We start from the raw sequence: 27,514 nt of genomic DNA on the forward strand, positions 1-27,514 counted from the left end.
TTTAAACAGCCGTAACTAAGGGAAAAACTCAAGGAAACCAGTGGTATGCGAAGAAACTAAAGATTGCTTTATGCATAATGCTGCTGCAGCAGTAACATGTGCTAAAATAGATTTTTTGATGAAAACATGACAGTTACCCTCCAAGAGGTGGCATATGCCTGACATTGATGGCATACCCTAATGCTGATATGCCACTATGTGTCTGAGATGAGACAACCCCTTTAAAAAAGGACAAATTAGCCATATACTGGGAAGAGAAAGGATCCATTACTGTCATACATCACACTGTAATAGTAATCATAGTTTTGTCAAAATACATTTAGGTGAATAGCTCCTTGTTGTCTTGAAATAACCGATTCTGAGTGAGGTGGAGTCCTGACTCACTACAGAATACCTACTTACATTAGTGCAGCTCACCCTACTTAACTACAATCTCAATTACCCATGCAGAATAAGGGGAAAAAAACAGAAGAGACTTATACTCACACAGATGGGTGTGTACAAGTGACTTGTATATAAATAACTTCCAATTATTAAAAGGTACAAACGTATTGTAAGTCAAAGTTACAATATCCTTGCTTATGTAAGTCCAAAAGTCCAACCGGGATAAAGGAATAAACCTACAGGATGCAAGGTGACAAGCTCAAATAAATATCACAATCTGCCACTGTATATTACTGCTGCCATGTGTACAGACACATTATCCTGGGTGTGACATAAGCTGAGGTAATGAAACTTAAAGCAGGATGAGAAATACTGTATTTATGTGGAGCAACTGGAAGCTTTCCTGGTACTTGGTCCAATCTCGTAACATTCCTGGTAGCGTAATGTCTTGACATAAAGGGAAAGACTTTTAAAAGGGGTTGTCCCATCTGGATATTTATGGCATATCTGCAATGGGCGGGGGCACCCCAGGGCCCTGTATATCGTGCATCCCAGGTGTAGGAAATGCCGAATGGTGTAATGGCACGGCCCGAATGTCACTTTATGTGTGTCACGGTGCTCCTACCTGGATACTGTTGGACCCCAGACTTTGGCTCCGAAGCAATAAATAAAGGGAATCATTGAGGGATTAAGGAAGAACTTGAGTCCAGACCTTGAGATGAAGTTCAATGGCAGCTTTGGTTGATAAAAAACGTTTTTTTTTTTTTTTAAAAAGCAGATTTCAGGCTTTATCTTGGTTCCAGCAAGCTTTAGCATTAAAATGGCAGGAAAACTCAGCTCTGCAATATCTGACTCTGCTGTCCTGACAAGCTTAATTAGTGTCTTTGCTTTCTTCGTGATGCTGAGCTTCACTCTTTGGTCGGGCTTATGTTCAGCCAAGGGATTTGGTAGAATCCGGTGAGCTCCAACATGTATGAGATATGCTGATATTCCGAATGTTTCATTAGAGGTCTATACTGCTTGTCTGGCATTTTAGAATTAGCAGAATTAATGTATCTCACAGTATATACCTGCAGTATGCGTATGGCATGACAATGAAATCATAAGATCAGAATCTCCAGTGAGTAAATATGAAAAAGCCTCATGTGCCGTCTACTCAGCAGGAAGTAGAACATTAAGCAATCAAGTCTTCTGTACCTATGACAGAGATCATGATCCTAGGTTAATATTTAACCTCAACTTCAGCTTCCTGACCACCAGTTAAGAGCATACTCTCTCTGGTTTCATGTTGCCACTTGTTTTGTGAGCAGTGCCAATTTTTTTTAGAGATAGATAGCCCCATATATGACCCATTTTAGTTGCTCCCCCCCTAGATGCCTGACAGTTTGTATGTGGCCATCTAGAAGTTTTAAGTGTCATCTACATGTATACCATTGCATCTCTCGGTCCCTGAGTATACAATTTTGCTCGAAAAACATCTAATAACCAATAACTAATTAAAAACAGAATTCAAACAGCATCAAACTGGGGTTCTTTGGGGCGATCCAGTCATACAGAAGCTGTGCACACCCCCTACTAATCTCATCATAATCTTTAGTTCTGCCCACACAGGACAGATCATCAATAGGACAGGTAGGTTACTGGTTATTTGTGACCCCATTGTATTAGGAGTCTATCAGATTCATCTTTTCATCTATTATTATTATATTTGCATCTTAAGTCACTCCCATTGTTGAACAAGGCACCAAGAAAGGTGTCTAAATGATATAATAAATATGGTGCAAAGCTTGTATACCATTTTTGTGGCGCAAAGCAAGCCAGAATTCTGGGGCATTCATCTAAGGAAATCTCCACCAGTGACCATCACTGACTCTACATTAGAAAATCTGCAGCTTGCCTGGAATTCCATGCAGATTTTTTGGCCACTGCATGTGGATTGTTTTTTCAATACTTCATTCACATGCACTGTATGATGCAGAATCTGCAATGTGTAAATGTAACCATAGAATAAAAGGAATTATTGTAATGTGGATGTGGATCTTGTAACAGAAAAGGCTGTGAACCACTGGCCTATATGATGGTAGAAACCTAAGGCCAAGCCATGTCCAATATCATAAGTTTAGGTTTACTTTCCATAAAATATTCCACAGTTAGTCATTATTTTAGGAAATCATTTGATCACAATGCAAAAAAGTCCAAATACAGTAAATTCTGTAACAGTAATGTAAGATGCAATCATAAACCAAGGTATTTACAAAAAAATTAATTCCAGGGATGACCCCCACCAATCCTCAGGACTAAGAGGCCATGGCACTCAGTCCTAGTCATGGTTTTACAAAAAAAGGGGCCACTCTGTTCCATTGGTCGTGCGTGACTGTAGTGCTAGATATAGGGCCACAGTTTCTGGTAAATCTATAAAGGGGCCTTAGGTATACACCAATGTTAGCCTTTGGACCACCAAAGTAAGGGCTCGTTCACATTGCAGTCCGCAATGCGCGGGCACCGTCCGTGGGGCAAGCGCATGAGGATCGCAGACCCATTCACTTAATGGTTCCGCGATACTTCCGTTCTGCAAAAATATAGAACTTGCTCTATCTTTTTGCGGTGCAGAAGCACGGAATGGAACCCCAGAAAGCACTCCGTAGTGTTCAGTATCTCCGGATTTGCGAACCCATTGAAATGAATGGGTCCGCATCCGTGATGCGGAATGGCCACGGAACGGTGCCAGTGTATTGCGGATCCGCAAATGCAGTCCGCAATACGGCAACGGGCATCTCACATTCGTGTGAACAAGCCCTAATGAGTAGAATTTTCTAAATATTTCAGTTTTACTTCATGGAACTACTTACTTAACCTCTAAGCACACATGGAAAGGTTATAAACAAGTATTACTGTATGCACATCTTAACTGAGGATAACTGGATTTACAAGTTATAAGCACTAAGTTCTCGGTCTACACCCTTGGGGTTGGACTATGTAGTTAGGACATTTAAATACAGGTGAAAAGTGGCAAACCCAATAAATGCATTTTAAAACCTTACATAAAAATGCTGTGAATTCTATGCATTCATTTGGCACAAATAGTGGAGCAGATTTACTAATCCCGTAGACGGCATAAACTTAGGCCATCTAGACTTGCACCAAATTTATCGCAGTGGCTCAAGCTGCATGATTTGGTGCATGGCTAGACACTTGTCTTACTTCCTACCACTTGCTTTGACACTGAATTTTACGTCATGTTCGGCCCTGCCCCAATCTTTGTTAAGGCATACCCTCTCATTGAAAGGTCATACCCCTTCATTGAACTAGGAGTAGTTGAATTTTTCTAAAAACAATTTACAAGGTCTAGGTTCCCTCATGTTAGTTAATATCATAGCCAGTGTGTAGACTATGCAAAATGGAAATACACGTATAAGTAAATTATAGAAGGCTTGCACAGTAAAATGTCAATTTTTGCAGATGACACTAAACTGTGTAAAGTAATTAACATGAAAGAGGACAATATCTATAAGACGCACCTAGGTTTTTGAGGAGGAAAATTAGAAAAAAAATATTTTTAAACCAAAAGGTGTGCTTTTGAACTAATTGTGGTCTGTGCATGACACTACTATAGGGGATCTGTGGATGGCACTGTTATGGGGTGGGGGGGATCTGTGGATGGCACTGTTATGGGGGTGAGGGGGATCTGTGGATGGCACTGTTATGGGGGTGAGGGGGATCTGTGGATGGCACTGTTATGGGGGTGAGGGGGATACGTGGATGGCACTGTTATGGGAGTGGGGTCTGTGGATGGCACTGTTATGGGGGTGGGGGGGATCTGTGGATGGCACTGTTATGGGGGGGGATCTGTGGATGGCACTGTTATGGGGGGGATCTGTGGATGGCACTGTTATGGGGGGGGATCTGTGGATGGCACTGTTATGGGGTGGGGGGGATCTGTGGATGGCACTGTTATGGGGGTGAGGGGGATCTGTGGATGGCACTGTTATGGGGGTGAGGGGGATCTGTGGATGGCACTGTTATGGGGGTGAGGGGGATCTGTGGATGGCACTGTTATGGGGGTGAGGGGGATACGTGGATGGCACTGTTATGGGAGTGGGGTCTGTGGATGGCACTGTTATGGGGGTGGGGGGGATCTGTGGATGGCACTGTTATGGGGGGGGATCTGTGGATGGCACTGTTATGGGGGGGATCTGTGGATGGCACTGTTATGGGGGGGGATCTGTGGATGGCACTGTTATGGGGGGGGGGGATCTGTGGATGGCACTGTTATGGGGGGGGGGGATCTGTGGATGGCACTGTTATGTGGGGGGGGGGATCTGTGGATGGCACTGTTATGGGGGGGATCTGTGGATGGCACTGTTATGGGGGGGGATCTGTGGATGGCACTGTTATGGGGGGGGATCTGTGGATGGCACTGTTATGGGGGGGATCTGTGGATGGCACTGTTATGGGGGGGATCTGTGGATGGCACTGTTATGGGGGGGGATCTGTGGATGGCACTTATGGGGGGGGGATCTGTGGATGGCACTTATGGGGGGGGGATCTGTGGATGGCACTGTTATGGGGGGGATCTGTGGATGGCACTGTTATGGGGGGGATCTGTGGATGGCACTGTTATGGGGGGGGATCTGTGGATGGCACTGTTATGGGGGGGATCTGTGGATGGCACTGTTATGGGGGGGATCTGTGGATGGCACTGTTATGGGGGGGATCTGTGGATGGCACTGTTATGGGGGGGATCTGTGGATGGCACTGTTATGGGGGGGATCTGTGGATGGCACTGTTATGGGGGGGATCTGTGGATGGCACTGTTATGGGGGGGATCTGTGGATGGCACTGTTATGGGGGGGATCTGTGGATGGCACTGTTATGGGGGGGATCTGTGGATGGCACTGTTATGGGGGGGATCTGTGGATGGCACTGTTATGGGGGGGGGGTCTGTGGATGCCACTGTTATGGGGGGGGGGGCTGTGGATGCCACTGTTATGGGGGGGGGGGGGTCTGTGGATGGCACTGTTATGGGGGGGATCTGTGGATGGCACTGTTATGGGGGGGGATCTGTGGATGGCACTGTTATGGGGGGGGATCTGTGGATGGCACTGTTATGGGGGGGGGGGATCTGTGGATGGCACTGTTATGGGGGGGGGATCTGTGGATGGCACTGTTATGGGGGGGGGATCTGTGGATGGCACTGTTATGGGGGGGGATCTGTGGATGGCACTGTTATGGGGGGGATCTGTGGATGGCACTGTTATGGGGGGGATCTGTGGATGGCACTGTTATGGGGGGGGGATCTGTGGATGGCACTGTTATGGGGGGGGGGTCTGTGGATGGCACTGTTATGGGGGGGGGGGTCTGTGGATGGCACTGTTATGGGGGGGGTCTGTGGATGGCACTGTTATGGGGGGGGTCTGTGGATGGCACTGTTATGGGGGGGGGATCTGTGGAGGGCACTGTTATGGGGGGGGATCTGTGGAGGGCACTGTTATTGGGGGGGGGGGGGGGATCTGTGGAGGGCACTGTTATATATGTGTCACCCACAGATCCCTCACCCCATAACAGTGCCATCCACATATCCCCCACCCCATAATAGTGGCATCCACAGATGCCCTAGCTAAACCTGGGGGAGGGAGGAGGGGCCGGTGTCATGCAAATGCGGCGGGGCCGGTGCGGTCACTGTACTCCGACCCCGCCGCTCACTCACTGCTTTATTGCCTAAACCCGCCCGACCTGCTCTGCCTGCTACAGGACATTTAGTAAGTAGTACAGATGGGGCTGGGGATCGGAACTTCAATTAAAAAGGTATTATTATAAAAGGTTTAGGCAATAAAGCAGTGAGTGAGCAGCGGGGCCGGAGTACAGTGACCACACCGGCCCCGCCGCATTTGCACGACACCGGCCCCTCCTCCCTCCCACTAATACATCGCAGTCTGCGATGCTGCAGCATTGCAGACTGCGATATAAAATGGCAGCATTCGCCCCATAAGACGCAGGTGCATTTTCCCCCACTTTTGCGTCCTATGGGGCGAAAAATATGGTACTGCTACAGATGGATCTGGATAGATTGGAGGCTTGGGCAGAGAAGTGGCAGATGAGGTTTAACACTGACAAATGTAAGGTTATGCACATGGGAAGGAATAATGCAAGTCACCAGTACATACTAAATGGTAAAACACTGGGTAACACGGACATGGATAAGGACTTAAATTTGATGTATCCTAGAATCCACAACTGTAGAAACTAGTGTCAGGCAGCAGCTGCCAAGGCCAATAAGATTACAGGTTGCATCAAAAGGGGCATAGATGCCCGTAATGAGAACATAGTCCTGCCACTTTATAAATCACTAGTCAGACCACACATGGAGTACAGTTCTGGGCTCCTGTGAACAAGGCAGACATAGCAGAGCTGGGGAGGGATCAGAGGAGGGCAACTAAAGTAATGACTGGAATGGGTGGACTACAGTACCCAGAAATATTATCAGCATTAGGGTTATTCATTTTAGAAAAAAATACGACTGAGGGGAGATATAATTACTATGTATAAATATATCAGGGGTCAGTACAGAGATCTCTCCCATCATCTATTTATCCCCAGGACTGTGACTGTGACGAGGGGACATCCTCTGCGTCTGGAGGAAAGAAGGTTTGTACACAAACATAGAAGAGGATTCTTTACGGTAAGAGCAGTGAGACAATGGAACGCTCTGCCTGAGGAGGTGGTGATGGTGAGCACAATAAAGGAATTAAAGAGGGGCCTGGATGTATTTCTGGAGTGTAATAATATTACAGGTTCAAGTTATTAGATTTATGGAGATATGTCACTGATCCAGGGAGTTATTCTGATTGCCTGATTGGAGTTGGGAAGGAATTTATTCCCCTAAAATTAGCTTCCACCTTATGTGTTTTTTTTGCCTTCCTCTGGATCAACTTGCAGGATAACAGGCTGAACCTGATGGACGGATATCTTTTTTCAGCCTTATAAACCGTCAGCCTACTTTCACATCTGCGGCACTACGATTCAGCTGCCGGTTCCGACAGAATGCCAGGAATCGACCAGACACAAACCGCAGCCTGCAGCAGTTTGTATCCGGCCAATTCTTGGCATATTTGCCGGATTGCGGCTGGATCTCTGCCGGACCCCATTACAGTTAATGGGGCTAGCGGAAATTAAGGTTGCATCCTAAACAGCCTGCCAGAATCCATGCCGCAGGTGTGAAAGTAGGCTAGGTTACTAAATGGCACAGGCTTGTAAAGAGCCTAATGATCACAATATAATAAGGGTCTCCTTTCTGTTTTTGCTTCCCTAATTAGTATGAATGAACCTTCAATGGATGTGAAGGGGGTAAGGTTGGTGGAAGGGTCACTGTTCTCTATACGGGACCTACATAGGACATGCAACAGAGAGTACACTGTTTACTTAAGTATAGAACCCCTTGAAACTTCAGAAGGTGCATCAAAATTGTAAAACTTAAATTTTATTAAAAAACACAAACTGAAGATGCAATGACATCTTTGGATGCATCACTCACAATAGTTTTACAAAAGATCAACAAACCTAACTTGTCAAAAGGAAACAGGCACAGCTGATGGAGGCCTGAGATGGCAGGGGTTGGAGTGGGAAGACAGTTAAGGGGTTAATTTAAAACAAAAGTGGCTATCTGGAGGGGAAGGAAATGGTCTACTTGGCAGGAACTAAGCTGATGGTAACATTGGGGAGAAGAAGACAGTTACAGGATACGAGGAGCCTTCATTCCCTCTGTTGAGCTTGAACCAGCAACATGTGGAACATGTTCTAAACAAACCAGGGCCTAGTCAATCTGTGACCACTGAGCTGCATAGTGTGACTGGGGATATTTTAGGCAATCCTTCTCATGGCATAAAATGATCATGGTATTCATCTGTTTTGATGATATGAATGGAAAAGTTATATTTATTTTTCCATGTTAGAAAGAGGCCGTCATCACATAGCACCTAGTGTTTTATTTTGGGGTAGGGGGAACTTGGACTGTGTGTCCAAGTACTCTACAATACCCTAGTAATGCGACCGATGGAAAATACCAGTTACTGTATTTCCAAGAGCTCAATGTACAATTGACAGTCACGTGTATCTATTACTCATCCTGCAGAGCTCTCAGTGACAACCACCTTATGAACTTTCCTTGCTTGTCCAAGCACAGGATATACAGTACAGTATATATTAGGAAGACAAGTGATTCACCCACAGAAACCCCACTCCCCAGCAGGAGATTGAGACTCGGAAAACCCAACATTTGAAAGAGTAGAAATGGCAAACAGATGTCAAGTTTGGAACTTATAATGGGTTGTCTGAATTATTATTATTATTATTTTTTTTTCAAAAAGGCAGGGATGCTAATTGAATAATAAAGCTTCTACTCGCTATTCAGAATCTCATCCTGTCCAGAACAACTGCTACAGCCTTGATGTCATGTTTTGGCTGCATATACCTCACGTGACCACTGCAGCCAATCACTGGCCTCAGTGGTATATGGCTCAAGACCACTGAGGCCAGTGACAGCTGCAGTGGTCACATTAATATGGAGTCAGGAAAACAAAGCCCGGCAGAGAGGACAAAGCAGCAACCTTGGAAAAGAGGGGATTTGGGATGGTGTGTAAAAGTAAGTTTTTTTTATTATTATTATCATCATCATTCTAATAGCATCCCTGCCTTTAAAAAATGAATAAAAAAACTGACAACCCCTTAAGTGGAAAATATTCTCAGTTTGATATATGCATCTACAGGAGGTGTATAGGAGGTAATTTCTCAAATGGGATTTTCCAGTATTGTATTTTGATGGCCTATTCTCAGGATAGGATATCAATAGCCGATCAGTGGGAGAACAGTCACTCCCCAGCCCCAACGATCAGTTGTTTCAAAGTAGCTCTGGCACCGGATCTACACACAGTCCTGTCCAGTGTCGGACTGGGATGCCTGGTGCCCACCAGTAAAATTTATTTTGGGGGGCGGATACATTCAAATATTACCTGCTCACACAGCAGCAAGATTCCACCAGATGATTGAATATGGGGGTCCCTGCAGCAGCTTTGAGAAGGTAGGTCCTGGGGAGAAGAGGACACTGGTAGCTTTCCTCTATACCTAGAAGCTATCTCAGCTCTGAAAGGGTGTATAATAATAATTTGGGCAGTTTCTTTAAAAATCTTTTAGGTTTTTTATATGAACATAGGCTGGTTGAGGTGCTGTATATTGACTATATGGGTGCAGTAAGTCTACTATGTTATGTGCTACTTGTGCAGGGGGTGGGAGACTAGGGGCCCACCGGCTGATTCACCTGTACCCCTTTGGTCCTGTCTGTTCCAGGGATATGCAGTCTTTGGCACTCCAGGTGTGGTGAAACTGACTCCCAGCATGCACACTTGCTTGACTGTCCTCAGAATCCCCATAGAGGTAAATGGAGCATGCTGGGAGTTATAGTTTTACAACAGCTGGAGTGCCAGAGGTTGCGGACCCCTGGTCTATTCTGTAGTGGACGGAGTCGGTTACTGCAGTGCTTTCATATAACACCGAATCACCACAGTATCCTGGTAATATCTAACCGGAACGTAACCGAAGCAGCAGTTATACAAACACACCAAATGGTCAGAGCATTTAACGCACAGGATTCAAGTAATGTATTTTCCTCCTGGAAAGTGCATTAGGATTGGCTCAGTAGATAGGAGCACGGAACGACAATTCTTTCTAGATGACAAAGAACATAATTCAGTTAAGACCTAGTTCACACGTCAGTGTTTTGGTCAGCGATTTCCATCAGTGGTTGTGAGCCAGAACCAGGATTGGAGCCTCCACAGACATAAGGTGTAAGGGAAAGATCTGCCCCTGTTCTGTGTTTCTTCCCACACCTGGTTTTAGCCCACAATCACTGAACGGGCTCGCCAAAAAAGCGGATCGTGTGCATGAGCCCTAACTGTGACCAATGTAACCAATCACTGGCCTCAGTGGTCTTGTGCCATAGATACATCACTGCTGAGTCCATTGATTGGCTGCAGTGGTCATAGGAACGAACAGCATGTCACTGCTGCATCAAGGCGACCACTGAAGCTGCAGGGATTTTAGCAAGCACATAATGGTTATTTTTTATTTTAGGACATTGCATGTCGCTACGCAAATATTTGGAAAGACCCAGACAACCCCGTTATAATAAACTCAACCCCAAAAACAGCCTGTACAGTCTGATGGTCTATCAAGACATATAGGCTTCTCTTGCCATCTCTGTAAAGCAATTTGGGACATTCTGTACGTTGTTCTGTCACCTATGACAGGACGCATGACAGGAGCCGTTATTCATTGGGTGTCATAGGCACAACACATTTCCTAAACCTTATAGCATGTAGGTCTAATAAATAGTAATAGCTAGCATACATGGAGTGACATTCCTCATATCATAAGACATTTTATGCATACATTGCATGGCTAAGGTCTTAAGCACATGACTGCAGGGACCACAGTATGGAACCGTATCGGCATTGCAAAGGGTGATATATGAACTGAAAACTATTGATATGCAAAATCCACACCACGGCTCAATTTCTGCACCGTGTAGATTTTGAAAATCTCATCTACTTAGGCTACTTTCACACTAGCGTTCGGGTGTCCGCTCGTGAGCTCCGTTTGAAGGGGCTCACAAGCGGCCCCGAACGCATCCGTACTGCCCAAATGCATTCTGAGTGGACGCGGATCCGCTCAGAATGCATCAGTCTGGCAGCGTTCAGCCTCCGCTCCGCTCGCGGACACCTGAACGCTGCTTGTAGCGTTCGGGTGTCCGCCTGGCCGTGCGGAGGCAAGCGGATCCGTCCAGACTTACAATGTAAGTCAATGGGGACGGATCCGTTTGAAGATGACACCATATGGCTCAATCTTCAAACTGATCCGTCCCCCATTGACTTTCAATGTAAAGTCTGGACGGATCCGTTCTGAACGGTAGTGTGAAAGTAGCCTAAGATGTATTACGCTGTGGATTTTTGACACGAAAACACATGCGGAAAAGCTGTGCATAATATACATCATGTGGATATAGCATTAACCCCTTAAGGACCAGGCCATTTTTTGCAAATCTGACCAGTGTCACTTTAAGTGCTGATAACTTTAAAACGCTTTGACTTATCCAGGCCATTCTGAGATAGTTTTTTTGTCACATATTGTACTTCATGACACTGGTAAAATGAAGTCAAAAAAATAAAATTTTTATTTATAAAAAAATAAAAATAAAAAAATATTACCAAAAACTTGAAAACTAAAAAAAATTGCAAGTTTCCAAGTTTAAATTTCTCTACTTCTATAATACATAGTAATACCTCCAAAAATAGTTATTACTTTACATTCCCCATATGTCTACTTCATGTTTGGATCATTTTGGGAATGATATTTTATTTTTTGGGGATGTTACAAGGCTTAGAAATTGAAGCAAATCTTGAAATTTTTCAGAAATTTTTAGGGACCACTTTGCAAGGCTTACATAATAGAAACCACCCAAAAATGACCCCATTGTATAATCTACACCCCTTAAGGTATTCAAAACAGATTTTACAAACGTCGTTAACCCTTTAGGTGTTCCACAAGAGTTATTGGCAAATGGAGATACAATTTCAGAATTTATATTTTTGGGCAAATTTTCCATTTTAATCCATTTTTCCCAGTAACAAAGCAAGGGTTAACAGCCAAACAAAACAATATTTATGGCCCTGATTCTGTAGTTTACAGAAACACCCCATATGTGGTCGTAAACAGCTGTACGGGCACACGGCAGGGTGCAGAAGGAAAGGAATGCCATACGGTTTTTGGAAGGCAGATTTTGCTGGACTGTTTTTTTTTTTACACCATGTCCCACTTGAAGCCCCCCTGATGCACCCCTAGAGTAGAAACTCAAAAAAAGTGGCCCCATTTTAGAAACTACGGGATAGGGTGGCAGTATTGTTGGTACTAGTTTTGGGTACATATGATTTTTGGTTGCTCTATATTACACTTTTTGTGAGGCAAGATAACAAGAAATAGCTTCTGTATTGGAATGCATTGGCTGTATGAGTAATACTGTGTGTATTACTCATACAGCTTCCGGGGCCTGTGAGATCCAGGGGGCTGGACTTCACAGGCTCTTCACCAGGCGGCGGTGATCGGAACAACACATGACATACCGGTACGTCATGTGTCCTTAAGGACTCGGGAAACATGCCGTACCGGTACGTCATGTGTCCCTAAGGGGTTGGTTCCTCTCTGATTATTGTTGACCAATGTGTATATAAGATGATTATATGACAATGTTGCACTGTCCATACAGAGTTCTTGTCCATAAAATGGCGGCTAATGGAGGGTCATGTGCCCAGGTAAATCACCTCCATGTGATGTCTCCTCCATTCAAATACACCGCACTTGCACTAAACTCCAAACAGAACAAGTGCAGGTAGCTGGTGCAGTGTATCTGAATGGAGGAGGCGTCACATGGAGGTGATTTGCCTGGTCACATGTCCCGCCATCAGCAGTCATTTTATGGACAAGACTTTTGCAAGGATGCTAGTGGTGATCGGCAGGGGAAATATTCGAATTCGCGATATTTCGCAAATATTTGGTAGAATATTCGTCATGTATTCACAAATTCGAGATTATTTTCTTGATCGCGAAAGATCAACAATGTAATATTTGCGTAATGTCCGCAAAATAAAAGGCGTGGGTCAATATAGCTAAATTTTTCAAGCTGCTAGAAGTTTCCTGAGTGGAGAAAATGGTTGGCACGGCAGAACATTACAATAGCCTTAAATGCAGATAGAGTGCTCCAATATATTCGCGATTGTGAAATCGGCACTAATGATGCGAATATTTTCGCGCAATACGTGCAACTTCACATTTTACAGGTTTGACTACTTATTAGTGATTGGTGCACTAAGTATTGTTGTGAACTTGTGATATCACAGCACTATGTATGTAGCATGTATGTATAGACAGCAGAACCTATCAGCTACACTATATCACTATCTAACCTACACTGACTATCTCCCACTAACTATCTGTAATTTATATAATATATATATATATATATATATATATATATATATATATATATACACACACATATACACACACACATACACTAACTAACGTAAATGTAATGACACAGGAAAGCACAGAAATGACACTGCTGTCTCTCAGATCTGCAAAATACTGCATACAAGGGCTGCTTATATAGTGAAGGGGTAGGCAACTTTCCTATTGGTTGCTAGGGATGTTGCTAAGCTCAGACAAAGACATTGCAGCCTTCTCATTGGCCCACAAGCAAGAAGGGAGGTTACTGATGAAAAAAAAATATATAATAATCTAGACTGTTCGAAATTACGAACATATATCACTATATTCTAAATATTGGCGAATTCTCAAAGTGCCGATATTCGCGATTAATATTCGCTATTTGAATATTCGCGCCCAACACTAGAATAGACCGCCTCCCAGGAACAGCGCCACATCCGTCCATGGCTTGTGTCTAGTACTGCGGCTCAGCAACATTCAGTCAAATAGAGACGAGCTACAATAGCAGACAAAGAAAACAGACACTGTTCCTTCTGCTGGACAATTTACATTTAGGGTCCATTCACACGTCTGCAACTGTTTTGTGGTCCGCAAAACACGGACAATGGCTATGTGCGTTCCGCATTTTGCGGACCGCACATGACTGGCACTATAATAGAAATGCCTTTTCTTGTCCGTGTCTGCGGACAAGAATAGGACATGTTCTATTTTTTTGCGGGCCGCGGAAGGGAAGTGCAGATGTGGACAGCACACTGTGCGCTGTCCGCATCTTTTGCGGCCCCATTGAAAAGAAATGGTTCCGCACCCGTTCCGCAAAATTAACCCATTTTGCGGACGTGTGAATGGACCCTTAGGCTCTATTCACACGTCTGTGATGTGTTGCGGACCCGCAAATTGCGGGTCCGCAACACACCAGCCCGTCACCCCCATAGAAATGCCTATTCTTGTCCGCAAGTTGCGGACAAGAATAGGACATGCTCTATCTTTTTGCGGAGCTGCGGACCCAAAATCGGGGCCGCGCTCCGCAATTGCGGCTGCAGACAGCACACTGTGTGCTGTCCGCAACCATTCCGCACCCTTTCCGCAAAATTGCGTAAAGGATGCGGACACATTTTGCGGACGTGTGAATGGAGCCTTATGGTGTCTAAACTATGGAGAATTTCTGCAAAATAAACATGATCCATAAATGCATAGAGAAGCAATGGGGTCACATCTGGTCGCAGAATGACCTGCTATTTCCAAGTAGCAGTCAAATCAGGTTAGACCACAGTAATAAAAAAAACTAAGCCTTTCTCATTCTCTGTGGCAACCATTGCCAGGTTTATGCTGCTGTATGTGAGGGCAGCACGAAGTAGTGACAGACGCCCCGATTGTAGCAGCATGTCTAGGATAACCTGTAGGCGCACATTCTGCTCTGGATTTTATATCATGCATCAAAGGGCAAAATCCGCAGATAAAATTGACAATTCAGTTTGACGGTATGTCGTCGGTTTCTGCCATGGATTCTTTATGCAGCATGAGATGGATTAAAGCTTATCTGCTTTTCTACAACTGCATTACCGCTATGTGTACCCCAATAGTTGCAGTGCACTATTGTACTGATAAGCTGCCCTCCCACCGATTGGCAGCTTCTCCCCATTACTGTGCATAGGAATGCAGTGACCCAGGGCAGTGACTAGGCTCCAAGATGGTGGCTGCGATGGCTGGGGTCACTGCCTTGGTCTCACAGGCCCTAGACCAATGTTGTCACAGTGGGGAGGTAGTGTACTACTTCCTTACAATCTTGGTCCTGTCTCGCTCCAGTTGACAGAAGCCTTCACTATCTGGTGGTCTACAGGTTTCAGGCTCACTGGAGCTTCTCTATCCACCACCTTCCTCTGACCTTAGAAGGGTCAGAACTCTGTAGAACAGGATATGGGGTCTACTACCCAGATACTAAGCTCCACAAACTAATCAGGATATACCACTCCTTCTCAGCAATAATGGTACAATGTGGTAATACAGCTCAATATAGCAGTCAGATGTTAGATAAGCAGGGTATACACGTCACCCACGCTGGGAGAAATCTGTCAATCAATGATGGGAGGGCAGCCTGGTGACATATTTCCTCCACGTACAAGTAACAGCATATTGCCAAAACTATTGGGCAGGGAATTTGTGCACCTCCAGATACTGCACAACCTTGATATTAGGGGCAGGGGATCCAAGGAGGAGGATAGAGTATCAAACAGTTACAGTGTACTATGAATGAACAGTGGAAAGCCCATCAGAGATCTTCGATCTATAGTTCAGGTTTAATACCAGCTGCAGTTCAGCAGAGGACACAAACTAGGTACACAGTATGTGAAAGCTTGCTTAGGGTGGAGGAGTCTTAACTTTGCCAACTATGAGGAATCAACAGTGGTGCCCACATGGTCTTAACAGCTAAGGCTACTTTAACACTCGCGTTTTGGCTTTCCGTTTGTGAGATCCGTCATGGGCTCTCACAAGCGGTCCAAAACGGATCAGTTTTGCCCTAATGCATTCTAAAGGGAAAAGGATCCGCTCAGAATGCATCAGTTTGCCTCCGATCAGTCTCCATTCTGCTCTGCAGGCTGCCTGCAGCGTTTTGCTGTCCGCTTGACGAAACTGAGCCAAACGTATCCGTCCTGGCACACAGAAGTCAATGGGGACGGATACGTTTTTCCTGATACAATCTGGCACAATAGAAAACTGATCCGTCTCCCATTGACTTTCAATGGAGTTCATGACAGATCCGTCTTGGCTATGTTACAGATAATACAAACGGATCCATTCATGACGGATGCATGCGGTTGTATTAAAGTAATTGATCCGTTTTTTGCAGATCCATGACGGATCCGCCCAAAATGCAAGTGTTAAAGTAGCCCAATACAACTATGAGGAGCCAACAGTGGTGCCCACATGACATTCCTAAAGTCAGTATCTTATCTTTTGCTGACAGGGTTCACCTGTATATAGCACGGTCATTTGGAAAATAGCAAGAGTTTTAGGGCCCCTACAAACATGATTTTGGTCTACTGTTTTTCCTCAACTAAAAAAAAAAAAAACAAAAAAAAAAAAAACACACACCTTAGATGTAGTTTGCATTTTTTCCACCCCTCACGCTTATTTTCCTTTTACGCTTTTTTTTTTTTTTGCATAACAAATGTGGATGATGCATTCTTTTTAAGTAAATTCTAGAAACAAAAATTACATTTTTTTAAAATATATTTTACACACACACAAACCACTAGGCAAAAAAATAAAAAAATTTCTGCCCTGCCACTTTCAGTTTACACTGGTGTTTTTGCCCCAAAAACCGCATGCTGAAAAAAAAACTGAACAAAATACCTACATGTGCTTTCAAACTTAGAGATACAGTACTTGGAAAAATATAGCCCGATAACAAAAGGTTTACTTTGTGAAGGTTGAATGAAACAGCTTTTACAAGGCCTAGCTGGTGGATTATTCTTAGATGAAGGCAGAAATATAATATTTTGTGGAAGAGGCCCAGTCCCTTCAGCTACAGACCCATCGAGAGGAATAAACTGTGTGGCACCTTATCTGTGACTCAACAGAACACATGACTGTACCCCCACACTGGACGGCGCGCTCTACTCAACAACTCTAGGTAATGGACGTACCAAGGCCGTTGCGCCTTATCCAGTCACAAAATAGTAAGGCTACAAAACCGAGGGTCACGGTAGTTGTGCAACTGAATGTGCAGCTGGGTGCTACACGTTCCAACCGCACATTCAGAGAAAGTGACCTACCCTGTAAAACAGGACCTCCCTCTTCCTCCTGTTTCCTACTCGCCCCAGAACACCAGCAATAAATTCCTTCTGAGCCTAAAAGCAGATTGCAATTTTGCAGTAGTCTACCGTCTAAGGCTACATGCACACGACTGTTGTGTGTTTTGCATTCCGCGTGCGTTGCGCAATTTGCGGACCGGCACAGACAGCCATTGATATAACTGCCTATTGTTGTCCGCAAAACGGTGTCATTTAATCCGGTTTTCAGACACAAGTAACATTAAAACGGTCATCGGTATCTGGTTGGTGGGAGTCTGACACCATCCAATCAGCTATTGGAGAAGGCACTGGCGCTCCTGGGAGGGCCGTGGCCTTGCAGCTCAACAAGCAGTGCTGTACAGTGGCTGTGCTTGGTATCGCAGTGTAGTATACGGGAGTTGTAATACCCGTTACTACCAAAGGTCACTTGGTGTGCTGTTGTCCCTTCTTAATTATGGAAAGTTGTTGTATGTCAGTTTTGTAAAATGCAATGTAATGTGTGTATTTCCCTGTCACTGAAACTTGCATGCACAGGCCTGCTAGGGGTGTTATTACAGGTTCTAGTCCATAGAGGGAGCTAGAGAGCCCTAGTTTATATAAGGCCAGACAGGGAAGTGCAAGGGAGACGGAGTCTAGTGTCTGTAATCTACAGATGGAGATTAGATAATGTCTGAGACCAGTCCAGGCCTGAAGCCTGCTGTTCAGGAGAAGATTCCCTCCTGAATTCCTACATGCAGAAGCAGGAATACCTTAGCCTGAGGAACCATTCAGAAGCTAGGAGAGACTGAGGCAAATATCAGAGGAGCCAGAGGTATTGAGGAAACAGAGGAGGTACTTATGAAAGCCATAATCAAGGATATAAAGCCAGTATTAGGTTAATGGGCCTTGGTGAAGAATTGCTACATTCCAGGATCAGACAGAATTAGAGTGCTAGCTCCTGTGCTGAGAATCCTGCGTTTTACACTCTGTAATTACCCTGCTGTACTGAATTGCCTGCATCGACCGAATTGCAAAATCGACTGTATGCTGAGGAACTGCGTTTCCAATATTGTCTCTGCCTGCAACCTACTAAAGTTGAAGTTCTGTTTAACACCGCGTTTCCTCAAATTATTTCCTGCATCCGCAAACGGCGTGCCACCGTTTACTTGGCACTGGCGTCACGAACTATTCCTACCTATACCTGCCCTTGCAGAGAGTCAGCTGTACCAGGTTAGTGTATATTGCACTACTACACTCAGAAACACCTACTACGCACAACTTGAGTACACTGCACCTCTCTTTTGGCGTCCCCGAACAGGATACGCACGCTTTCTAGTGCAAGAAGCGTGTACTTTGTGCCTTATACAAGTGCCCTGTGACCAAAGTGACAATTTTCCTGTTTAATGAAAGTGGACTTTGTGGACTGAAAATAGTACCCAAAGTGTTCCAAAAACCTCTAAAAAGCGCTGTGCAGGGTTGCGCTACCCAGAGGAAGAAAATCGCCGCATTGGATTGTGGTTTTGTGGACTTTAAACATTCCTGCTTGCTGTCAGTGAACAGACAGCGTTTGTACCTAAAGATGGCCGCTGAGCTGGCTGAATTTACTGCTGCGTCACCTTCATCCCGAAAAGGCGGGAAAAATTGGCGCCTTTCTGAGGAAAAGGCGGGAAGAAGGTCAAGGGCAGGCGCCACGGCTTATCTGGACATTTGCATGTCTGCCAGCATGGACACCGCCTTCCCTATATTGAGATACCTGGGGGGCGGCTCCCCAGTGCAATGGGAGGAGCTGGCTACTCTAATTGACGCGACCCTATCGCTCTCCTCAGTAGGATCGAGCATGTTGGATTGTGAGCAGAGTGTTGCTGCAGCGTCCGCACCTATGATTGGAAAAATGACCGACACCGGTGTAGAGCCAGAGGAGGCTCCACCGGCCTACGCTCCGGGACCGGAGCAACCTGCCTGCCGCACCAGGGAGAAAGAACCCGAGCCCTACTATGGCTCATGGAGGGACTTTTTTCAGCCATCGTTTAAATGGTCGTCCCTGATGGCGGAGATTCGGGAGGCCGCTATCAAGCGGAATACCAAGACAAAGATCGTGTATGAGGAGCTAACCAAGACCATACATGAAAGACACACGCACACCCAACCCCGCCTGGAAAGGAGAAAGGGAGTGGTGCTGTCGTTTGACAAATCCCGTGGCTACGGGTTTATTCAGGACTATCTTACTGGCAGAGACCTCTATGTCAATCGAAGGTCTGTCAAGAGAGACTACCTCCCTTCGTACCAGCACAGCCTCCGCGAGGGAGAGGAAGTGGAGTACACCCCTGCCGAGGGCCTGCGAGGCCCCTATGCGACTGCTGTGACCCGTCCGAAGCGAGGACCTGAGGATTGGGAGGCAGAAGAAGAAGACCACTCTGGCTGCGAGCGAGAACCGGAACGCTCTCCAGAGCCGGCCCATCACGCCTTTCAGGAGCGGAGCTCCTTCATCGGGCCGAACGTCTTCTGGCAGCCAACCGTGTTGGAGAAATGGGTGAGTCCCTACCCTTCCCCCGAGCTGCCACGTCGGGAGAAGACACTATCTGAGCTGGAGCAGCAAAGAGGATTGAGTGCTACCTTCCAGAACATCCGGATGGGACGGAGACCTGAGGCAAGTCCAGAACCTGAAGAGGCCGAGTCTGCATCAGCGGTGACTGTACCTGCGCCGGCGGCGCCAGCAGAGAACAGCGACTCCGACACCGAGAGTATTGGTGAGCAGATCGTCCGGCTGGAGGAGAAGTTGCGGGAGTTGCGTAAGACCTACACCGCCAGGATCCAGACGCCGCCGAGGAAGGATGAGGTAAGGGTGCCTGTCACCACCCGCCGACCGCCTTCTGTTGTCACCGCTCCGTCAGTGCCCCAGACCGGACCCGCGATTGCTGTGAATTGCTGCACCCAGAGCACCGGACCGCTTGCTGCGGCGGTACCAAGTATGTCACACCCTGCAGTGATCATGCCAGGGCCGGCACGGCCCACCAGAGGGTTCACCCCTAGGCCTATGGGGCCAATACCTATTAGGGGCCCCTTTACCCTGCAGCTACCCCCTGATACAGTCATGTGGGCCCATCCTCCTGTAGAGGAATACTACAGAAGATACCTCCCTGCAGAGCCAAGTAGCTACAATGTGCCACTGTAGTCAGCCTGCTAGGCCCTTGATTTATTTCTTCAGAAGGTGATGTTAACCCTTCCAGGACAGGAGTCCTATGTTGCTGGCCCTTTGTTGCAGCTGCCAGTTTGTCCACGGCCCAGTGGTAGGTGTTGACCACTGAAATCATAAAGTCAGCAAGGCCACGTTTGTTTCCAGGACCTCCTGCCTGCTTTTGTTACCCCACACCAAGTTGTGCCTGTTCCTTTGTTGCACCTTTTACCCTTCACCCCCTTTTCAGGTTGATCAGGGGTATTACAGCACTTGTCTTTGCTGTCCATTTTATTGTGCAACCTGTTACTAAGGAACCGTGCCCGGAGACAGACTCAAAAGATACCTGAGCCTCTGAGATTCTTACTCTTTTAAAGTATTGTGCCCAGAGATGGACTCCACCGCATGAGAGCCTCTGTGATTTAATATGGAAATAACCTGGGTACGGACTCATGTTTGTTATTTGAGCCTCCAAGAACTTTTATACCGTTTTCTACTGTTTTATCATGGACTTATTCATTGTCATGGACTATCCTGGTTATATTGTTACGCTGTGCCAGGTCAGCGCCCCCGTTCCATTCATTATCCTGAGAGAAGAGAACGACGCCCCTTGTCACTACCCTGCACCTTTGCCAATTGGACCTGATGTAAATGCAGTTGAATTGCATGTATGTATGCCTGCATGTCTCTTTTTCTATTTCAGGTAGAGATTCCAGTTGGGCGACCCATGATGGAGTACGAGGGCGTACTCAGCTTAAAGCAGTGGGGTATGTAGTATACGGGAGTTGTAATACCCGTTACTACCAAAGGTCACTTGGTGTGCTGTTGTCCCTTCTTAATTATGGAAAGTTGTTGTATGTCAGTTTTGTAAAATGCAATGTAATGTGTGTATTTCCCTGTCACTGAAACTTGCATGCACAGGCCTGCTAGGGGTGTTATTACAGGTTCTAGTCCATAGAGGGAGCTAGAGAGCCCTAGTTTATATAAGGCCAGACAGGGAAGTGCAAGGGAGACGGAGTCTAGTGTCTGTAATCTACAGATGGAGATTAGATAATGTCTGAGACCAGTCCAGGCCTGAAGCCTGCTGTTCAGGAGAAGATTCCCTCCTGAATTCCTACATGCAGAAGCAGGAATACCTTAGCCTGAGGAACCATTCAGAAGCTAGGAGAGACTGAGGCAAATATCAGAGGAGCCAGAGGTATTGAGGAAACAGAGGAGGTACTTATGAAAGCCATAATCAAGGATATAAAGCCAGTATTAGGTTAATGGGCCTTGGTGAAGAATTGCTACATTCCAGGATCAGACAGAATTAGAGTGCTAGCTCCTGTGCTGAGAATCCTGCGTTTTACACTCTGTAATTACCCTGCTGTACTGAATTGCCTGCATCGACCGAATTGCAAAATCGACTGTATGCTGAGGAACTGCGTTTCCAATATTGTCTCTGCCTGCAACCTACTAAAGTTGAAGTTCTGTTTAACACCGCGTTTCCTCAAATTATTTCCTGCATCCGCAAACGGCGTGCCACCGTTTACTTGGCACTGGCGTCACGAACTATTCCTACCTATACCTGCCCTTGCAGAGAGTCAGCTGTACCAGGTTAGTGTATATTGCACTACATCACCCAGAAACACCTACTACACACAACTTGAGTACGCTGCAGCAGCTCAGCCCCATTCACTTCTAGGATACCGTGATGCACCTAGGCCATGTGTCATTACTTGGCCTAGAAAAAGCTGTGAGAAGGTGCTGGTGCCTTCTCAAAAAGCCGATTAGTGCAGGTCCCAGGTGTCGGACCCCCACTGTTCAGAGAATATGTCATCAGAATTAACATCTTGGAAAACCCCTTTAAATTCATAAGGCTATACAACTTCCCATCCACTTTTAGCCAAGTGGTGACAATAGCATAAAGCATCAAAAACAAAAAAAGTAAATTGTGCTTGCAAAAACTGAGACGGGTGGCAGTGCCTAAGGGGGCCCAAAGTTCCCTCTGCCTTAGGCCTAGTTCACACGATAGTTTTTTTTGCAAGTGTACGGGCGGTTTTTTTGTGTTCCGTATACGGAACCATTCATTTCAATGGTTCCGCATTAAAAACGGAATGTGTTCCGTAAGCATTCCGTTTCCATTTTTCCGTTCCGTTGAAAGATAGAACATGTCCTATTATTGCCCGCAAATCACGTTCCGTGGCTCCATTCAAGTCAATGGGTCCGCAAAAAAAACTGAACACATACGGAAATGCATCCGTATGTCTTCCGTATCCGTTCCGTTTTTGCGGAACCATCTATTGAAAATGTTATGCCCAGCCCAATTTTTCTATATAATTACTGTATATGCCATACTGAAAAACGGAACGGAACTCAAAAATGGAACAACGGATCCGTGAAAAATGGACCGCAAAAAACTATAAAAGCCATACGTTCGTGTGAACTAGGCCTTAGGCCTCTTGCACACAAACTTTAATTTTTTCCATTTCCATTCTGTTTTTGCGGAATTATTCATTTCAATGGTTCCGCAAAAAAATAAATAAATACATACATACATACATAAGTATGTATTCTGTATCCGTACCATTTTTGCAGAACCATCTATTGAAAATGTTACGCCCAGCCCAATTTTTTTATGTACTTACCGTTTAAACATTATTGTATGCTTCCATTTCCGATCCGCAAAAAATGGATCACAAACGGAAACCAAATGAAAAAAAAAAACAAAAAAAAAAAAACGGAATGGCAAAACAAAAAACGGAAACACTACAAAAAATAATAAAAAATTAATAAAAAACGATCTGTTTAAAACCATACGGTCGCGTGCAAGAGGCCTTATGAGAACACATCAGAATTATGAATGGCACCTTGTAGGTGGAAGCACTTAACAAATCTTGCCGTTACCGCCATGTTATGCCTCTGGGCTGCATGAAAGCAATGTTTGAGGGATATCCATGAGAATCAGTGGAAAGGAGTAGTGAAGGCTGTGCCCATAGCAACAAACAATGAATAAAAATAAATAAAAAATCCATTGCATTCTCAGCCCCTTAATATTAAAGGGGTTGTTAATAAAATGGCTGCACAACATTTCACATACAAACAATAATCATTTAGAATGATCCCCATTTCTCAGCTCTGTTGTTTGTATGTGAAATGTTGTGCAGCCATTTTATTATAAGCCATGTTTGCTTGATGGATATGCACCTGTGACTATGAATATGAATGTGCTAGTCTAAATTTTCTTGTAGTATTAGGGTCCATTCACACGTTTGTATGTGTTTTGCGGATCCACAAAACACGGACACCGGCAATGTGCTATTTGTATTTTGCGGACCTAACATCACCGCCACTCTCATAGAAAGTGCCTTTTCTTGTCCACAATTGCGGACAAGAATAGGACATATTCTATTTTTTTGCAGAATGGAAGTGCGGATCCGGACATTACATTCCGGCCCCATTGAAAATGAATGTGTCCGCACCTGTTCCGCAAAATTGCGGAACGGATGCGGACCCATTTTGCGGACGTGTGAATGGACCCTTAAAAGGGGTTGTGCCATGGAAAACATTCTACTTTGGATCTGAATACTTTTCTAACTGCATGTAATTAAAAATGTTTCAGTTATTCCATACAATCTGTATAGCACCACCTGCTGTTTTTTTCTTTTCCATATTCTCCATCCACCTCAGCACCATAGCTGAGAAGGACACATCCACAGTTCCACCCTTCACCTTCTACCAGCCCTATCTACTGTTAGAAGCTTTCCCAGGGAGTGAGCTGCAGCAGAAAGGACACACCTCTCTGAGCTGTGATAGGAAGAGAGCTGCAGCAGAAAAGGACACACCCGTCTGAGCTGTGATAGGAAGAGAGCTGCAGCAGAAAAGGACACACCCCCTGAGTGGTCAGTTTAAAAAAATAAAACTAAAAACCACCACACAAAAATCTACCAGAGCAATGGAGCAATGAATGTAAGATCTCTGGATCCATGTGAGGTACAGGGCTGGCTCCAGCTTTGTTAGAAAGAGATACTCATGGACTATATGATGTCCGATTTTCATTTTTTACATTAATCATAGCATAACCTCTTTAAGTAAAAGGGTTATTAACTCCTCAGCTCCTTTAGGGCTTAATGACCTTTCTATGTTCCCCACCTGTAAGTTTGCTTAGTGCTAAGCCCAGTGATAAACTGAACATGAAGAAGAGCGCCACAAGTGACGTGGCCTGTGCACAAGCAGACGGCCTGAAAGCCTTGTGACAACTCTGATAAGCATTTGACGATACCTGCTGACAAGAACATACAAAGTACATACATGTAGTATAAAAGCCATACAGCAGGTACTCCTAGCAGTCAGAGCATGACAATGGCAAATAAGTAGATCATAACGCATTACAGCCTTAAAATAGCTCAGGCCCAATAAGTACAGTGGTAGCAAAACTGAATGAGCTGCATGGAATGTGGACTTTGTGACCCTGCCCAGCAGGATCTATAGAAACACTGGCCCTCATTTACTAATGTCATTTCCAAAATTTGACACATCTAGCTTTTGGCAAAATCAATTGATCATCAAAGGAGGTGTGGCTTAGCAGAAGGGAGGCACAGAATTCTGGCTCAAAGTAAGGGCTCATGTACACAACCGTATGGCTTTTTTTACGGATTCGTTGTTCCGTTTCTGTTGTGTTTCCGTTTGCCACATACAGTAATTACATAGAAAAAAGTGGGCTGGGCATAACATTTTCAATAGATGGTTCAGCAAAAACAGAATGGATACGGAAGACATACGGATGCATTTCCGTATGTGTTCCGTTTTTTTTGTGGACTCATTGACTTGAATGGAGCCAAGCACCCTGATTTTCGGACAAGAATAGGACATGTTCTATCTTTTCACGGTACAGAAATATCGAAACAGAATGCACATGGAGACACTTCAGTTTTTTTTGCTGAACCATTGAAATGAATGGTTCAGTATATGTACAGCATACTGAACTCAAAAAACGGCCAGTGTACTGAACGCAAAATACTGTTGTGTGCATGAGCCCTAAGGCCTAGTTCCCACTGTTGTGGTCAGTGATTTTCATAGGCGATTGTATAGATCAGGTTTTGGCTCACAATACAGGAGCAGATCTTTCCATTTTACCTTATCTGTGTGTGGGCTTCACTCCTGATTTTGGCTCACACTGATGGAAATCCACTGACCAAATCACTGAAGTGTCAACTAGGCCTAGGATCAGCAACCTTTGGCACTCCAGCTGCTGTGAAACTACAACTCTCAGCATGCAAACTTACTTGGCTGTTCTTGTAACTCCCACAGAAGTGAAAGGAGGATTCTGGGAGTTGTAGTTTCAGAAAAGCTGGAGTGCCGGAGGTTGCTGATCCCTGGTCTAGGCCAACAATGGGTGGTATAGACAAGAGTTTCTAAGCATACACCAAATGTATCACTCAGGAAGAGCCACTGTGACAGATCTACATCAACACGGTCTACAGAAACACGTACCCATTGGTTTTAAAAGGTCTGTTCACATCTCAGTATTTTTGTTACGGACGGTGGGTCAGCAGGGTGAGCAGTGTCCATGGAATGGGGAGGACACACAGAGGGCAAAAAAATGGACACACTGACCAAACACAGATGTCAAACGAGCACGGAAACGTGAACAAGGCCTTAGTAAATCTGCGCATTACGTGTCAGGTGGCTGAAAATTGAGGAATGTAAACTATATATATATTTTAGTACGGTAATGTGTAGCTGAGAGGCTCCCCATATAATTACACCATTTTCGCGTACTCCTCTAACAATATAATGGGTGATCAAGTTTCAAGAAAACGTGCTTGGCATTATAAAGTCACCTGGTGGGCAAGCCTACTGGAAGATAAGGATCCAGCGGCCCGCCTTATTTATCTTATTGCCATATGGTTACACAATATCTACCTACAGGTTTCCAAGTCATTCCAGGACGGCATTCTGAATTCTAATGGAAAGGGTGTATTCCCACCGACATACGTCAGTGGACTACAAGGACACCATAGCCTAGAATTGTAATGCTGTAGGTGTAATGGGATATTTATAGTGAAATATGATTAAAAGGAACAGAAACCGCAAACTGATACGCTTATAAAAAGATAACATTCATAATAAGACATATAAAAATGTAGAGTTTCCTCAGCTGGAGACACTTTTCTGAGCTTTCTGTCAGTAATGAAGACTACGAGGCTTTCCCCAGATGGAAATGGCTGCTTCCTGAGATCGATAGATTACAGTCATCTAGAGAGATGGACTTTAGGCTTCCACTGTAGACATGAACTAAAGTACAGAAAGCGGGATCAAGTTTTACGCCGTCTGAAATCTTACCTGAAGTGTTGCTCCAGGACAGATATGGTTAACTCCCTGACTGCTCTCACAAGCTTAGTCTGCCCTATAGACAGGAGGAACTTTTTCTCCTTCCTTCAAGTAGAAGTATAAAATGCTGAGACGTTGTATTTTCACTTCTCGGAAAAGTTTTTTCGCTGCTAAGAAATTAAGCAATCTGGTATCTTCCTCTCCAAGAAGTCAGACTGGACAACTCTGAGGAGAATCCAAGGTCTCCCCCATATTCTGTGCCTACAGGTTCCAGATAGAGTGTTGCTTATTAACTTACCACAGCCACAAAACCTCAACCAGAAAGGGCTTCAAGTTCCTTCACAGGATCCTCAGGAGATCTAATCCTTTCTTATAACTCCGGCTGTTCTCTCTGAGATCTTCCTAACTCAACAACACAGGTTAAAACTCACCTGTCTGTCCCTCCCTCCATAACCTGCTCGCTCTCCCAGTGCCTGGTCATGGAAGGGGCGGCCAGACAGGTTCCTGCAGCCAATCAAAGGACTCCAGCCTGGACCTGCTACATGTGCAGGTACATCAGGAATGCCGCACGGTGTTAACTCATTGCAGCCCAGATTTAATAGGCCACTGAAGATCCTTGCTTAAAATACTGTTCAAGGAAGCGTTGCAGTTACTGAGCATTTCCACAATCTCCTAATAAAGACGCCTTCACTCCACTAGTTCAGCACACACATGAACGTGAGGTGGTGGGATACGGTACGTTAGGTGGACTTTACTGTCTACCTAAAATTCACAGGTGGTGTATTACATTACAGCTCTCCTCCCTGCACATATTCCAAGATATTTT

General features: G+C 45.1%; 1 protein-coding gene across 2 annotated transcripts in view; it reads right to left on the reverse strand.

Annotated features, from left to right (window-relative positions):
• C3H1orf116 (chromosome 3 C1orf116 homolog) overlaps positions 1-27,142 on the reverse strand; it is a 45,724-nt gene extending 18,582 nt beyond the window's left edge. The window contains exon 1 of one of the 2 annotated variants that reach the window (XM_040424037.1): positions 26,987-27,142. The gene's annotated coding sequence lies outside the window, so the exon portion shown is untranslated. The other variant, XM_040424038.1, reaches the window with a different exon arrangement.
• Between the last annotated feature and the right edge of the window lie 372 nt (positions 27,143-27,514).

The sequence above is a fragment of the Bufo bufo genome, chromosome 3 (genome assembly GCF_905171765.1).
Source record: "Bufo bufo chromosome 3, aBufBuf1.1, whole genome shotgun sequence".
Lineage (NCBI taxonomy): Eukaryota > Metazoa > Chordata > Amphibia > Anura > Bufonidae > Bufo > Bufo bufo.